This window comes from Chiloscyllium punctatum, chromosome 28 (genome assembly GCF_047496795.1).
Source record: "Chiloscyllium punctatum isolate Juve2018m chromosome 28, sChiPun1.3, whole genome shotgun sequence".
Taxonomy (NCBI): domain Eukaryota; kingdom Metazoa; phylum Chordata; class Chondrichthyes; order Orectolobiformes; family Hemiscylliidae; genus Chiloscyllium; species Chiloscyllium punctatum.
The window spans coordinates 17,260,893-17,276,965 of NC_092766.1; positions in this window are offsets into that span (position 1 = coordinate 17,260,893).

A 16,073-nucleotide genomic window follows, 5' to 3' on the forward strand; every position below is an offset into this window, starting at 1 on the left:
TGACAGCGTCCACTCCCTCAGCGCTGACCCTCCCACAGTGCCCGCTCCCTCAGCACTGACCCTCCGACAGTGCCCACTCCCTCAGCACTGACCCTCCCACAGTGCCCACTCCCTCAGCACTGACCCTCCGACAGTGCCCACTCCCTCAGCACTGAACCTCCAGCAGTACCCACTCCCTCAGTGCTGACCCTACGACAGCACCCACTCCCTCAGCACTGACCCTCCGACAGCGCCCACTCCCTCAGCACTGACCCTCCCACAGTGCCCACTCCCTCAGCACTGACCCTCCCACAGTGCCCACTCCCTCAGCACTGACCCTCCCACAGCGCCCACTCCCTCAGCACTGACCCTCTGACCCTTCGACAGCGGCCGCTCCATCAGCACTGACCGTCCCACAGCACCCGTCCCCTCAACAGTGACCCTCCAAAAGTGCCTGATCCCTCAGCACTGACCCTCACAGCGCCAGGGACCCAGGTTCGAATCCAGCCTCGGGGCAACTGTCTGTGTGGGGTCTGCACATTCGCCCCCTGCGTCTGTGTGGGTTTCCTCCCAGAGTCCAGGGATGTGCAGGTTAGGGTGGATTGGCCATGCTAAATTGTCCCATAGTGCCCAGGGATGTGCAGGTTAGGGTGGATTGGCCATGCTAAATTGTCCCATAGTGCCCAGGGATGTGTAGGTTAGGGTGGATTGGCCATGCTAAATTGTCCCATAGTGCCCAGGGATGTGCAGGTTAGGGTGGATTGGCCGTGCTAAATTGTCCCATAGTGCCCAGGGAAGTGCAGGTTCGGGTGGATTGGCCATGCTAAATTGTTCCATAGTGCCCAGGGAAGTGCAGGTTAGGGTGGATTGGCCATGCTAAATTGTCCCATAGTGCCCAGGGAAGTGCAGGTTCGGGTGGATTGGCCATGCTAAATTGTCCCATAGTGCCCAGGGATGTGTAGGTTAGGGTGGATTGGCCATGCTAAGTTGTCCCATAGTGCCCAGGGATGTGCAGGTTAGGGTGGATTGGCCGTGCTAACTTGTCCCATCGTGCCCAGGGAAGTGCAGGTTCGGGTGGATTGGCCATGCTAAATTGTTCCATAGTGCCCAGGGAAGTGCAGGTTAGGGTGGATTGGCCATGCTAAATTGTCCCATAGTGCCCAGGGAAGTGCAGGTTCGGGTGGATTGGCCATGCTAAATTGTCCCATAGTGCCCAGGGATGTGTAGGTTAGGGTGGATTGGCCGTGCTAAATTGTCCCATAGTACCCAGGGATGTGCAGGTTAGGGTGGATTGGCCATGCTAAATTGTCCCGTAGTGTCCCAGGGATGTGTAGGTTAGGGTGGATTGGCCGTGCTAAATTGTCCCATAGTGCCGAGGGATGTGAAGGTTAGGGTGGATTGGCCGTGCTAAATTGTCCCATAGTGCCCAGGGAAGTGCAGGTTCGGGTGGATTGGCCATGCTAAATTGTCCCATAGTGCCCAGGGATGTGTAGGTTAGGGTGGATTGGCCGTGCTAAATTGTCCCATAGTGCCCCAGGGATGTGCAGGTTAGGGTGGATTGGCCATGCTAAATTGTCCCATAGTGCCCAGGGATGTGTAGGTTAGGGTGGATTGGCCATGCTAAATTGTCCCATAGTGCCGAGGGATGTGTAGGTTAGGGTGGATTGGCCGTGCTAAATTGTCCCATAGTGCCCCAGGGATGTGCAGGTTAGGGTGGATTGGCCGTGCTAAATTGTCCCATAGTGCCCCAGGGATGTGCAGGTTAGGGTGGATTGGCCATGCTAAATTGTCCCATAGTGCCCAGGGATGTGTAGGTTAGGGTGGATTGGCCATGCTAAATTGTCCCATAGTGCCGAGGGATGTGTAGGTTAGGGTGGATTGGCCGTGCTAAATTGTCCCATAGTGCCCAGGGATGTACAGGTTAGGGTGGATTGGCCGTGCTAAATTGTCCCGTAGTGCCCAGGGATGTACAGGTTAGGGTGGATTGGCCATGCTAAATTGTCCCGTAGTGCCCAGGGATGTGCAGGTTAGGGTGGATTGGCCATGCTAAATTGTCCCATAGTGCCCCAGGGATGTGCAGGTTAGGGTGGATTGGCCATGCTAAATTGTCCCGTAGTGCCCAGGGATGTGCAGGTTAGGGTGGATTGGCCATGCTAAATTGTCCCATAGTGTCCCAGGGATTGAGGGCTTCAGTTAGAAGGAGTCTGGGATGTTTTTTTCACTGGACTACAGGCAGCTGAGGAGTGACCATGTGGAGGATAATCAAATCATGAGGGATCTGGAAAGAGTTACCAGCCAAGGTCTTTTCCCTCGGGTGGGCGGATTTTAAGACTGTGATGTATATTTTTTAATGTGAGAGGGGAAAGGACATAAGCGACAAGTCTTTGCACAAAGAGAGTGGCTTGTGTATCGAATGAAATCCCAGAGATGTGGTGGTGGATGGGGATACAGTTACAACATTTAAAAGGCATTCGGATCGAGTCGGTGAACAGGAAAGGGACGTGGGTCAGGAGCAGGCCGGCAGGACAACTTGACTCTGGGGTGAAAGTTTGGCACAGATGAGTCGAGCCGGGCTGCCTGTTTTCCGGGCTGCAGGAATCTACAACAGAGTGTCACAGATCAGGGATGTTGGCAGCACGTCTTCGGATCCGGGGTGGCAAGGAGACAGGTGGAAAAATGGAGCTAAATCGGTTGCAAAAGACCCGAGCGACGAGGGAAGGCCAAGGGCCCGACTCTTCGGAGGGAGACACCCCACGAGAGATGTTCGTGGGTTCGCAGTGTTCAAACGCGGACGCCACGTTTAAAAAAGAAAATAAAAGATGTCATTTCAAATTGTTTCGAAAATAATGGGTGAATGAAAGGCAGCCGGACGGGTGAGGCAGAGAGGGCGAGGCTAGAGGCTCAATTCAGGCTCCATTTTGGCGAGCTCCTGACTAGGCCCCAGGTCGAGGGCAGTGTCTGACTTCAGGGGTTGGAAACCCGCGCTGTGGAGGAGAGAGGGTGAGGGAGGGAGATTTCACGGAATGGGGTGAGGGAGAGAGAGAGAGAGACGGAAGGGATTGGCTGGGCTCTTTCATTTCCGAGAGGAGTTGGCGACAGCTGGTGAACAGAGGCGTTCGGAATCGCAGTGGGGAGGAGAGGGATTTTCGAGGGGGGATAATGAGGCAGAAACTGCCACCCGTTGGTGGGAGGGAGGACAAATTGCACCTTTGAGGGTGGGGAGGTGTTCCGGGAAGGAGCAGAGAGCACTTTCAAACAGCCAGCACCCAGTGCACTCAATGGCACTGTCGGAGGGTCAGCGCTGAGGGAGCGGGCACTGTCAGAGGGTCAGTGCTGAGGGAGTGGGCGCTGTCGGAGGGTCAGCGCTGAGGGAGTGGGCGCTGTCGGAGGGTCAGCGCTGAGGGAGCGGGCAGTGTGGGAGGGTCAGTGCTGAGGGAGTGGGCACTGTGGGAGGGTCAGTGCTGAGGGAGCGGGCAGTGTGGGAGGGTCAGCGCTGAGGGAGTGGGCACTGTGGGAGGGTCAGTGCTGAGGGAGTGGGCACTGTCGGAGGGTCAGTGCTGAGGGAGCGGGCACTGTGGGAGGGTCAGTGCTGAGGGAGCGGGCACTGTCAGTATAGCCAAGGAGAGTGCGGTGCCCTCCTGAGAATGAAGAATCATCTCCCATTGGCGCATCTCCCACCCGAGACTGTCAGCGACGAAAATATGTCAGGACGAGACAAGATGGGGCTTGGGGCACTAGTCAGTGGGAGGCCGTGTGTCAGAATTGAGTCAGCGTGGGGAACGCATCCTCCATTCCCACTCTTGGCTCAGCTCGTCACCCTTGACCAACAGAAAGTAGGCCTCAGGCTCTGGATTTGGCCTGTTCTGCCGTCGACTGAGATCGGGAGTGGCTCAGCTCGGGCCTTGTGTCCGCTGTGGCCCTGGGGAACGACCCGTAACCTTTGAACTCGTGCCAGGCCCCCCCCCGCACGCCTCAAACCGAGGAAAGCCTGAGCTCAATTTCCAGAGCCGGCCATCCCTTCCGCTGTGCCCTCCCGGCGCAGTGACCTTTTACCTTCTGGATGAGGCGACGTTGAAACAAATGAGGGTTGACAGCGGCAGGACTGGAAGCTTCCCGGACGGATACCCTGGTTCAGTTGCAGGGGAGACGGGGGTGGGGGGGGGCGACAAGATGGCTGCCGCCTTGGCCACGTTTGGAGCTCGGTTTGACTCGCTCAGTGCGAAAGCTCTTCGGACTGTGGCGAGACGTGGTGAAAACGAAGTCCACAGACGGAAAACCGTCCCCTTCGCGCTCCCATAACGCAACAGAAGGGCAAATTAAATGGTGTGATCATCTCCTGTTAAGGGAGCATATGTTACACAGTGCGTTCTATAATTGAGCAACATTTAGTGTAATCAGGCGAAGAGCAGCTCTTGCCCTTGCACTGTCGTCTTAAAGGGGAACCGGGGACAAACAGCATGGCCTCGGAGTGGGCCCGTCTGACACAGAGAGAGATCGACCATTACTAACCTCTCCTGACTGTCCCTGTCCTGAGATTGTGGGTCAGTGTAGAAGGAGCTTTACTCCGTACCTAACACCCTTGTCCCTGGGATGAGGGGGACAGTGTAGAGGGAGCTTTACTCTGTATCTAACACCCTTGTCCCTGGGATGAGGGGGACAGTGTAGAGGGAGCTTTACTCTGTATCTAACACCCTTGTCCCTGGGATGAGGGGGACAGTGTAGAGGGGGCTTTACTCTGTATCTAACACCCCTTTCCCTGGGATGGGGGGGACAGTGTAGAGGGAGCTTTACTCTGTATCTAACACCCTTGTCCCTGGGATGAGGGGGACAGTGTAGAGGGGGCTTTACTCTGTATCTAACACCCTTGTCCCTGGGATGAGGGGGACAGTGTAGAGGGGGCTTTACTCTGTATCTAACACCCCTTTCCCTGGGATGGGGGGGACAGTGTAGAGGGAGCTTTACTCTGTATCTAACACCCTTGTCCCTGGGATGAGGGGGACAGTGTAGAGGGAGCTTGGCTCTGTATCTAAACCCGTGCTGTCCCTGTCCCTGAGATGGGGTGGAGGGGGAAGAGTGTAGAGGGAGTTTTACTCAGTATCTCACCCCATCTTTTCCCCATCCTTTCCACGCTGCTGTCTCTGGCTCCGCACCTACTAGAACCTTCCACCAAGCAGAGCCCCGAATTTGTCTAGCGCACTGTTGCCACCTTGGTCTGCACCCAATTACTGACAGTGCACTCGCACACCAGCACCACATCCGCACAGCAAGATCCCATAAACAGTGGCATGAATCAAATCCTGATGGTGGATAAGGAGTGACCCTCCGTCAGTGCCCGCTCCCTCAGCACTGACCCTCCGACAGTGCCCGCTCCCTCAGCACTGACCCTCCGACAGTGCCCGCTCCCTCAGCACTGACCCTCCGACAGTGCCCGCTCCCTCAGCACTGACCCTCCGACAGTGCCCGCTCCCTCAGCACTGACCCTCCGACAGTGCCCGCTCCCTCAGCACTGACCCTCCGACAGTGCCCGCTCCCTCAGCACTGACCCTCTGACAGTGCCCACTCCCTCAGCACTGACCCTCCGACAATGCCCGCTCCCTCAGCACTGACCCTCCGACAGTGCCCACTCCCTCAGCACTGACCCTCCGACAGCGCCCACTCCCTCAGCACTGACCCTCCGACAGTGCCCTCTCCCTCAGCACTGACCCTCCGACAGTGCCCACTCCCTCAGCACTGACCCTCTGACAGTGCCCGTTACCTCGGCGCTGGGTGAGGATTTGAGGCTGTGATTGGCAGCGAATCCTTGCCCTCACAAAAAGCCTCTGGTGCCGTCGCTGTACTCCTCCGGACGTTGCCAGGAACCTCTCTCAGAACTGAACAATGAATTGACCCTGAGCACCATTCCTCATGTGGCTTGGATGGCTGACTCGATCGAGACCATGCTTGAGGTTCTCTCTTGCCAGCACAATGTTAATTATTCTCCGAATTACTCGGTTGCACAGTTCAATTCATTCATACTGTCATTAATACATCAATCCGCAGGAACACTTTAACCTCAAGATGGGGGTAACAGGGGTCCCGCTCCCACAGGGAGTGGGGGGGAGAATGGGGGACTCGCTCCCACGGGGAGTGGGGGGAGAATGGGGGACTCACTCCCACGGGGAGTGGGGGGGAGAATGGGGGACTCACTCCCACGGGGAGTGGGGGGGAGAATGGGGGACTCGCTCCCACGGGGAGTGGGGGGGAGAATGGGGGACTCACTCCCACAGGGAGTGAGGGGGGGAGAATGGGGGACTCGCTCCCACAGGGAGTGGGGGGAGAATGGGGGACTCACTCCCACAGGGAGTGAGGGGGGGAGAATGGGGGACTCGCTCCCACAGGGAGTGGGGGAGAGAATGGGGGACTCGCTCCCACAGGGAGTAGGGGGGAGAATGGGGGACTCACTCCCACAGGGAGTAGGGTGGGGGAGAATGGGGGACTCGCTCCCACAGGGAGTGGGGGGAGAATGGGGGACTCGCTCCCACGGGGAGTGGGGGGAGAATGGGGGACTCGCTCCCACGGGGAGTGGGGGGAGAATGGGGGACTCGCTCCCACAGGGAGTGGGGGGAGAATGGGGGACTCGCTCCCACAGGGAGTGGGGGGAGAATGGGGGACTCGCTCCCACGGGGAGTGGGGGGAGAATGGGGGACTCGCTCCCACGGGGAGTGGGGAGAGAATGGGGGACTCACTCCCACGGGGAGTGGGGGGAGAATGGGGGACTCACTCCCACAGGGAGTGGGGGGAGAATGGGGGACTCACTCCCACGGGGAGTGGGGGGAGAATGGGGGACTCGCTCCCATGGGGAGTGGGGGGAGAACGGGGGACTCACTCCCACAGGGAGTAGGGGGGAGAATGGGGGACTCACTCCCACGGGGAGTGGGGTGACTCGCTCCCACAGGGAGTGGGGGGAGAATGGGGGACTCGCTCCCACAGGGAGTGGGGGGAGAATGGGGGACTCGCTCCCATGGGGAGTGGGGGGAGAATGGGGGACTCACTCCCACGGGGAGTGGGGGGAGAATGGGGGACTCACTCCCACGGGGAGTGGGGGGAGAATGGGGGACCTATGCCCCTCTAGTTCTGGACTCCCCCACCCCAGGGAAAAGACTTTGCCTATTTACCCTATCCAAGCCCCTCATGATTTTATAAACCTCTATAAGGTCCCCCCTCAGCCTCCGACGCTCCGGGGAAAACAGCCCCAGCCTGTTCAGCCTCTCCCTGTAGCTCAAACCCCCCCCAACATCCTTGTCAATCTTTCCTGAAACCCCTTCAGGTTTCACAACATCCTTTGTGCAGCGGGGGAACCCGGAATCGAACGCAGTATTCCAAAAGCGGCCCCCACCGATCCAGCCGCAACCCGGCCTCCCGACTCCTTCGCTCGCTGAAGGCCCACGCGCCAAAACGCTTCCCTCAACCCGCTGGAAAAGAGATCGCAAAACCAGGAGACACGCGAGCGACTGCGGGCGCTGGAGACCGAGAGGCGGGGTCAGCACCCGAGGAGCAGGAGAGTCGGCGCTTCGAAGGGATTGTGCCCGAAACGTCGACTCTCCAGCTCCTCGGATGCTGCTCAGACCTGCTGCGTTTTTCCAGCGCTGGGCCCGTCGATAAAAATCACGCAAAAACCAGCTTTCCATCCAACAAGGTTTGATTCGTGAAAACACTGGCTCGCGGAACACTGCTCCTTCATTGGGAATTAAGACGACCAGCTACAAAGCCCATCGCAAAAGATCACAGTGTCAAATGAAACATTGAACAGTAATCCTGGTTTGTTCAATGTGTCGGATCGGTCGAGACTTATTTTGCCCTTTTTCGGTGTCTTCTGATCCTGCCGCACTATATACTTGAGGCAAAGGGTTGCTCTCAGGAAGGAGAAAGTGAGGACTGCAGATGCGGGAGATCAGAGCTGGAAATGTCTTGCTGGAAAAGCGCAGCAGGTCAGGCAGCATCCGAGGAGCAAGAGAATCGACATTTCGGGCATGAGCCCTTCCCCTACACAGTGAGTAACCCTTACCCTGCTGAATAAACACTGACGCTGTACGGTTACACAGTGAGTGACCCTTACCCTGATGAATAAACACTGATTCTGTACGGTTACACAGTGAGTGACCCTTACCCTGCTGAATAAACACTGACTCTGTACGATTACACAGTGAGTGAGCCTTACCCTGCTGAATAAACACTGACTCTGTACGGTTACACAGTGAGTGACCCCTACCCTGCTGAATAAACCCTGACTCTGTACGGTTACACAGTGAGTGACCCTTACCCTGCTGAATAAACCCTGACTCTGTACAGTTACACAGTGAGTGACCCTTACCCTGCTGAATAAACACTGACTCTGTACGGTTACACAGTGAGTGACCCTTACCCTGCTGAATAAACACTGACTCTGTACGGTTACACAGTGAGTGACCCTTACCCTGCTGAATAAACCCTGACTCTGTACGGTTACACAGTGAGTGACCCTTACCCTGCTGAATAAACACTGACTCTGTACGGTTACACAGTTAGTGACCCTTACCCTGCTGAATAAACACTGACTCTGTACAGTTACACAGTGAGTGACCCTTACCCTGCTGAATAAACCCTGACTCTGTACGGTTACACAGTGAGTGACCCTTACCCTGCTGAATAAACACTGACTCTGTACGGTTACACAGTGAGTGACCCTTACCCTGCTGAATAAACCCTGACTCTGTACGGTTACACAGTGAGTGACCCTTACCCTGCTGAATAAACACTGTCTCTGTACGGTTACACAGTGAGTGACCCTTAACCTGCTGAATAAACACTGACTCTGAACAGTTACACAGTGAGTGACCCTTACCCTGCTGAATAAACACTGACTCTGTACGGTTACACAGTGAGTGACCCTTACCCTGCTGAATAAACACTGACTCTGTACGGTTACACAGTGAGTGACCCTTAACCTGCTGAATAAACACTGACTCTGAACAGTTACACAGTGAGTGAACCTTACCCTGCTGAATAAACACTGTCTCTGTACGGTTACACAGTGAGTGACCCTTACCTTGCTAAATAAACACTGAGTCTGTACGGTTACACAGTGAGTGACCCTTACCGTGCTGAATAAACACTGACTCTGTACGGTTACACAGTTAGTGACACTTACCCTGCGGATTACACACAGACTCTACAGTTACACAGTGAGTGACCTTTACCCTGCTGAATAAACCCTGACTCTGTACGGTTACACAGTGAGTGAACCTTACCCTGCTGAATAAACACTGTCTCTGTACGGTTACACAGTGAGTGACCCTTACCTTGCTAAATAAACACTGAGTCTGTACGGTTACACACTGAGTGACCCTTACCGTGCTGAATAAACACTGACTCTGTACGGTTACACAGTTAGTGACACTTACCCTGCGGATTACACACAGACTCTACAGTTACACAGTGAGTGACCTTTACCCTGCTGAATAAACACTGACTCTGTACGGTTACACAGTGAGTGAACCTTACCCTGCTGAATACACACTGACTCTGTACGGTTACACAGTGAGTGACCCTTACCCTGCTGAATAAACACTGACTCTGTACGGTTACACAGTGAGAGAGCTGAAAATGTGTTGCTGGAAAAACGCAGCAGGTCAGGCAGCATCCAAGGAGCAGGAGAATCGACATTTCGGGCATTCCTGAAGAAGGGCTCATGCCCGAAACGTCGAATCTCCTGCTCCTTGGATGCTGCCTGACCTGCTGCGCTTTTCCAGCAACACATTTTCAGCTCTGTTGCTCTCAGAAAAGCCAGTACCTTCACAAATAAGTCTGTTGGCTTCTAATCTGGTGTTGTGTGACTTTTTATTTTAAACTTGGTCCAAAACCGGCCCTTCCACATCATTATCTCAACACGACAGTAACAAACCTCGGAGGTAGAGTTAGTATGTTTGCAGATGACCCCAAAATTGGAGGTGTAGTGGACAGCGAAGAGGGTTACCTCAGATTACAACAGGATCTGGACCAGATGGGCCAATGGGCTGAGAAGTGGCAGATGGAGTTTAATTCAGATAAATGTGAGGTGCTGCATTTTGGGAAAGCAAATCTTAGCAGGACTTATACACTTAATGGTAAGGTCCTAGGGAGGGTTGCTGAACAAAGAGACCTTGGAGTGCAGGTTCATAGCTCCTTGAAAGTGGAGTCACAGGTAGATAGGATAGTGAAGAAGGTGTTTGGTATGCTTTCCTTTATTGGTCAGAGTATTGAGTACAGGAGTTGGGAGGTCATGTTGCAGCTGTACAGGACATTGGTTAGACCACTGTTGGAATATTGTGTCCAATTCTGGTCTCCTTCCTATCGGAAAGATGTTGTGAAACTTGAAAGGGTTCAGAAAAGATTTACAAAGATGTTGGAGGGTTTGAGCTACAGGGAGAAGCTGAACAGGCTGGGGCTGTTTTCCCTGGAGCGTCGGAGGCTGAGGGGGGACCTTATAGAGGTTTATAAAATCATGGGGGGCATGGATAGGGTAAATAGGCAAAGTCTTTACCCTGGGGTGGGGGAGCCCAGAACTAGAGGGGCATAGGTTTAGGGTGGGAGGGGAAAGGGACCTGAGGGACAACTTTTTCACCCAGAGGGTGGTACGTGTATGGAATGAGCTGCCAGAGGAAGTGGTGGAGGCTGGTACAATGACAGCATTGAAAAGGCATCTGGATGGGGACATGAATAGGAAGGGTTTGGAGGGGATATGGGCCAAGTGCTGGTCAATGGGACTAGATTAATTTAGGAGATCTGGTCAGCGTGGACGAGTTGGGCCGAAGGGCCTTTTTCCATGACGTACAGCTCTGAGTCTCTCTCGCTGTCCTCGCCTCGGATGAAAAGAAAACAGACCACCAAGTTTCAAAGGAAATATTGGCGAGAGGAGTTGAGCAGGGCCAGGAAAGAGCCTGGGTGCTTGACCCAGTTCTGGAGGGAATGAACTGGGTCAAGAGAGGAAGGCAAAATGCTTTTAAGCTGAGCATATTTTACCTGGCAACACAGAAGCGTCAGCGCAGGCCCCAGCTGGGCCGAGCAGAGAGACGGATAAAGCATTTTTTGGTCACAGCTAATGAGGAAGCAAAGAGAACAAATCAATCCAGTGAGTCTTAATTGGGCCGATGAGGCGTATTCGCTTGGCAGTCCCGGGAAATCAACTGAATCACCAGTCCCCAATAATGAAGTGTGTCGGGAGCCGGGAGAACTGGAGCACTGCTCCCCCCCCCCGCCCCCCCCCACCCCGATGTGTCAGCACCTGAGCAGAATCGGGTCACGGAGCGAGGCCAGGCTTCATCTGCGCGACTAGGCCTCAGGCCTCAGGAAGGCCGAGAGGTTGGCGCTCACAGGATCCCGGCTGGCCAATCCACCCTAACCTGCACATCCCTGGGGCACTATGGGACAATTTAGCATGGCCAATCCACCCTAACCTGCACATCCCTGGGCACTATGGGACAATTTAGCATGGCCAATCCACCCTAACCTGCACATCCCTGGGGCACTATGGGACAATTTAGCATGGCCAATCCACCCTAACCTGCACATCCCTGGGGCACTATGGGACAATTTAGCATGGCCAATCCACCCTAACCTGCACATCCCTGGGCACTATGGGACAATATGGGGCGGGGGGGGGAGGAGGGTTGACTGTTGGAGTTACCCCCCCAACCCCCCCCCCCCCCCCCCCCACCAGGCTCCAGAGAAGACATTCCCTGTAACTCTGTCATCCCCAGCTCGCGGAGATCCTCGTGGAAGGGTGTGGTGAGGGGGAAGTCTCCTGAAACCTCAGGCCTCCTCCAGCTGCCCTCGTCTGTCACCTTCCCTCCCTTCCCGGAGTCACTCCCATGTTCAGCAGCCCCACCCCCAACCCCCACACCCACCCCTGCCCCCCAGAGAGAGAGACAGACAGACAGAGAGAGAGAGAGAGACAGAAAGAGACACAGAGAGAGAGACAGAGACAGAGAGAGACACAGAGAGACAGAGACAGAGAGAGAGAGAAAGAGACAGAGACAGAGAGAGAGAGAGACAGAGAGAGAGAGACAGAGACAGAGAGACAGAGACAGAGAGAGACAGAGATAGAGACAGAGAGAGAAATACCGTTTCTCCAGAGCCGAGCTGCAGGGGCGTTGATGGGAGAGGGTTAGGGAGGGGAGAAGGGGAGGGACGAGGGGAGTCCCGGATTCCAGACGTTGTGGAGGGAAAGTCTTGAAACACTCTCCTGATTGGCGTGGGACCCTGGGAGATTGAGAGATCTCTGGCAACCCATGGGATACCAGGAGTGGGAGGTTGGCTGAGTGGCCTCCTGTTCCTGTGTGTAACAGGCTGGAGGAGAGGGGGCTGAATGGCCTCCTGTTCCTGTGTGTAACAGACTGGAGGAGAGGGGCTGAATGGCCTCCTGTTCCTGTGTGTAACAGACTGGAGGAGGGGAAACTGAATGGCCTCCTGTTCCTGTGTGTAACAGACTGGAGGAGGGGAAACTGAATGGCCTCCTGTTCCTGTGTGTAACAGGCTGGAGGAGAGGGGCTGAATGGCCTCCTGTTCCTGTGTGTAACAGGCTGGAGGAGAGGGGCTGAATGGCCTCCTGTTCCTGTGTGTAACAGGCTGGAGGAGAGGGGGCTGAATGGCCTCCTGTTCCTGTGTGTAACAGGCTGGAGGAGAGGGGGCTGAATGGCCTCCTGTTCCTGTGTGTAACAGGCTGGAGGAGGGGAAACTGAATGGCCTCCTGTTCCTGTGTGTAACAGGCTGGAGGAGAGGGGGCTGAATGGCCTCCTGTTCCTGTGTGTAACAGGCTGGAGGAGGGGAAACTGAATGGCCTCCTGTTCCTGTGTGTAACAGGCTGGAGGAGAGGGGCTGAATGGCCTCCTGTTCCTGTGTGTAACAGGCTGGAGGAGAGGGGCTGAATGGCCTCGTGTTCCTGTGTGTAACAGGCTGGAGGAGAGGGACTGAATGGCCTCCTGTTCCTGTGTAACAGGCTGGAGGAGGGGGGGCTGAATGGCCTCCTGTTCCTGTGTGTAACAGGCTGGGGGATAGGGGGTGAATGGCCTCCTGTTCATGTGTAACAGGCTGGAGGAGGGGAAACTGAATGGCCTCCTGTTCCTGTGTGTAACAGGCTGGAGGAGAGGGGCTGAATGGCCTCCTGTTCCTGTGTGTAACAGGCTGGAGGAGGGGGGCAGAATGGCCTCCTGTTCCTGTGTGTAACAGGCAGGAGGAGACGGACTGAATGGCCTCCTGTTCCTGTGTGTAACAGGCTGGAGGAGGGGGGCAGAATGGCCTCCTGTTCCTGTGTGTAACAGGCTGGAGGAGAGGGGCTGAATGGCCTCCTGTTCCTGTGTGTAACAGGCTGGAGGAGGGGGGCAGAATGGCCTCCTGTTCCTGTGTGTAACAGGCTGGAGGAGAGGGGCTGAATGGCCTCCTGTTCATGTGTGTAACAGGCTGGAGGAGAGGGGCTGAATGGCCTCCTGTTCATGTGTGTAACAGGCCGGAGGAGAGGGGCTGAATGGCCTCCTGTTCCTGTGTGTAACAGGCTGGAGGAGAGGGGCTGAATGGCCTCCTGTTCCCGTGTGTAACAGGCTGGAGGAGGGGGGCTGAATGGCCTCCTGTTCCTGTGTGTAACAGGCTGGAGGAGGAGAGGGGCTGAATGGCCTCCTGTTCCTGTGTGTAACAGGCTGGTGGAGGGGGGCTGAATGGCCTCCGGTTCCTGTGTGTAACAGGCTGGAGGAGAGGGGCTGAATGGCCTCCTGTTCCTGTGTGTAACAGACTGGAGGAGAGGGGCTGAATGGCCTCCTGTTCCTGTGTGTAACAGGCTGGAGGAGAGGGGCTGAATGGCCTCCTGTTCCTGTGTGTAACAGGCTGGTGGAGGGGGGCTGAATGGCCTCCTGTTCCTGTGTGTAACAGGCTGGAGGAGGGGGGCTGAATGGTCTCCTGTTCCTGTGTGTAACAGGCTGGAGGAGGGTGGGCTGAATGGCCTCCTGTTCCTGTGTGTAACAGGCTGGAGGAGGGGCTGAATGGCCTCCTGTTCCTGTGTGTAACAGGCTGGAGGAGGGGGGCTGAATGGCCTCCTGTTCCTGTGTGTAACAGGCTGGAGGAGGGGGGCTGAATGGCCTCCTGTTCCTGTGTGTAACAGACTGGAGGAGAGGGGCTGAATGGCCTCCTGTTCCTGTGTGTAACAGGCTGGAGGAGGGTGGGCTGAATGGCCTCCTGTTCCTGTGTGTAACAGGCTGGAGGAGGTGCTGAATGGCCTCCTGTTCCTGTGTGTAACAGGCTGGAGGAGGGGGGCTGAATGGCCTCCTGTTCCTGTGTGTAACAGACTGGAGGAGAGGGGCTGAATGGCCTCCTGTTCCTGTGTGTAACAGGCTGGAGGAGGGTGGGCTGAATGGCCTCCTGTTCCTGTGTGTAACAGGCTGGAGGAGGGGCTGAATGGCCTCCTGTTCCTGTGTGTAACAGGCTGGAGGAGGGTGGGCTGAATGGCCTCCTGTTCGTGTGTAACAGGCTGGAGGAGGAGGGCTGAATGGCCTCCTGTTCCTGTGTGTAACAGGCTGGAGGAGGGGGGCTGAATGGCCTCCTGTTCCTGTGTGTAACAGGCTGGAGGAGAGGGGCTGAATGGCCTCCTGTTCCTGTGTGTAACAGGCTGGAGGAGGGTGGGCTGAATGGCCTCCTGTTCCTGTGTGTAACAGGCTGGAGGAGGGGCTGAATGGTCTCCTGTTCCTGTGTGTAACAGGCTGGAGGAGAGGGGCTGAATGGCCTCCTGTTCCTCAGTGTAACAGGCTGGAGGAGGGGGGCTGAATGGCCTCCTGTTCCTGTGTGTAACAGGCTGGAGGAGGGGGGCTGAATGGCCTCCTGTTCCTGTGTGTAACAGGCTGGAGGAGAGGGGCTGAATGGCCTCCTGTTCCTGTGTGTAACAGGCTGGAGGAGAGGGGCTGAATGGCCTCCTGTTCATGTGTGTAACAGGCTGGAGGACGGCGGGCTGAATGGCCTCCTGTTCCCGTGTGTAACAGGCTGGAGGAGAGGGGCTGAATGGCCTCCTGTTCGTGTGTGTAACAGGCTGGAGGAGAGGGGCTGAATGGCCTCCTGTTCCTGTGTGTAACAGGCTGGAGGAGAGGGGCTGAATGGCCTCCTGTTCCTGTGTGTAACAGGCTGGAGGAGAGGGGCTGAATGGCCTCCTGTTCCTGTGTGTAACAGGCTGGAGGAGGGGCTGAATGGCCTCCTGTTCCTGTGTGTAACAGGCTGGAGGAGGGTGGGCTGAATGGCCTCCTGTTCGTGTGTAACAGGCTGGAGGAGGAGGGGCTGAATGGCCTCCTGTTCGTGTGTGTAACAGGCTGGAGGAGGGGCTGAATGGCCTCCTGTTCCTGTGTGTAACAGGCTGGAGGAGGGGGGCTGAATGGCCTCCTGTTCGTGTGTGTAACAGACTGGAGGAGGGGGCTGAATGGCCTCGTGTTCCTGTGTGTAACAGGCTGGAGGAGGGGGGCTGAATGGCCTCCTGTTCCTGTGTAACAGGCTGGAGGAGAGGGGCTGAATGGCCTCCTGTTCCTGTGTAACAGGCTGGAGGAGGGGGGCTGAATGGCCTCCTGTTCCTGTGTAACAGGCTGGAGGAGAGGGGCTGAATGGCCTCCTGTTCCTGTGTAACAGGCTGGAGGAGGGGCTGAATGGCCTCCTGTTCCTGTGTGTAACAGGCTGGAGGAGAGGGGCTGAATGGCCTCCTGTTCATGTGTGTAACAGGCTGGAGGAAGGCGGGCTGAATGGCCTCCTGTTCCCGTGTGTAACAGGCTGGAGGAGAGGGACTGAATGGTCTCCTGTTCCTGTGTGTAACAGGCTGGAGGAGAGGGGCTGAATGGCCTCCTGTTCCTGTGTGTAACAGGCTGGAGGAGGGCGGGCTGAATGGCCTCCTGTTCCTGTGTGTAACAGGCTGGAGGAGGAGGGGCTGAATGGCCTCCTGTTCCTGTGTGTAACAGGCCGGAGGAGAGGGACTGAATGGCCTCCTGCTGGAAGGTGCCCCACAGCGCGGCCGACATCGGTGACAGACGTCACACGTGATACTGAGAGAAGTTAAAATTCAGGCAACGTTGCTCATTTAACAA